Below are 1,057 nucleotides of genomic sequence, written 5' to 3'. Positions count from 1 at the left end.
CGCTGAGAGCTACAAAGTTCAATCTGGCTTTCCAGATTTTTTTTTTCTTCCCATTACTAACGGAAGAAATCAAGAAGCGCCAGGCAGAAGGGCCCTGCTTCCACCAATCAGAGCCCAGCCGAAGGCCACAGCAGGAAGTGCGGCGGTGGGACTTGCGGTGACAACCCCTCATCCCCCGGGACCCGCCGGCCTGGGCAGAGGTCGGTGAGGCCGCTGCGCGACAGCTCCGGGCCCGCGCCTTTCGCTTTCTCCCGCCCAGCAAGTGAGAGGATAAATCACGGGGCGGGGGCAGTGCGCCCCAGCAACCGCGCACAGACCCCCACTACACGCGCGTCCCAAGCGGGGTCGACCCAGACGAGTCACGGGGCGGCGCACAGCCCCACTAGCAGGGCAGCCAGGACCCACGCGCGCGGGTCCACGCAGCCACCTAGATAAGTGACAAAACACTCAGGAAGCCATCTTGCGGGGCGAGGAAAGAGCCCCCACCCAGAGTCACGGACTCCCTCGTCTGAGAGTCCGCGCAGTCCCCTCGGTGAGTCTGGCGAAGCAGTCTCACTGCGAGGGAGGGCGGGGAGGGCGTTGGAGTCTCCACACGCGGTGACCCGGATCCCGTTCCATGAATGGGTCCATGCAGGTCCCACTCTGCAGCAGGTGGGGACCAGCCAGGCCTCGGAGGACCGGGCAGAAGCCAGCACCCGGGTCCATGCAGTTCCCCTCCGCGGCAGACGCGGGGAGCCGGGGAGCAGTGGGGACCGGCCCGCACCCGCAGGGCGCCCGGGACCCCCGCGCTGGCCCACGCGGTATCGCAGCAGACGCGAAGCCCCCGGTGCCACCCGAGGCGGAGACAAAGCCCAGGCGCACGGACCCGGGGTCCCGACCCCGGACCCTGCGGAGCCCAGCTCGGAGCCGCCACGCCCGGCGCAGAGACCCCCGCCCGGTCCGGAGACCCCATCGCCCATCGCCCAGTCTCACCTCGGGCAGTCGCCTCCCAGCGCTAGCTCCTCGCCGTGGCGCATGGGACGACTAGAGCACAGCTGAGCAGCTGACAGAGATGCGG

The 1,057-nt window shown here is 68.5% G+C and overlaps 1 pseudogene; it reads left to right on the top strand.

Moving 5' to 3' along the window:
• Window positions 1–451: 451 nt before the first annotated feature.
• On the top strand, window positions 452–1,046 carry LOC108524919 (collagen alpha-1(I) chain-like; annotated as a pseudogene).
• The last annotated feature ends 11 nt before the right edge of the window (window positions 1,047–1,057 follow it).

Source organism: Rhinopithecus bieti, unplaced genomic scaffold (genome assembly GCF_001698545.2).
Source record: "Rhinopithecus bieti isolate Rb0 unplaced genomic scaffold, ASM169854v2 repeat_31657, whole genome shotgun sequence".
NCBI lineage: Eukaryota > Metazoa > Chordata > Mammalia > Primates > Cercopithecidae > Rhinopithecus > Rhinopithecus bieti.
This window is presented reverse-complemented; position numbering and strand designations above follow the sequence as displayed.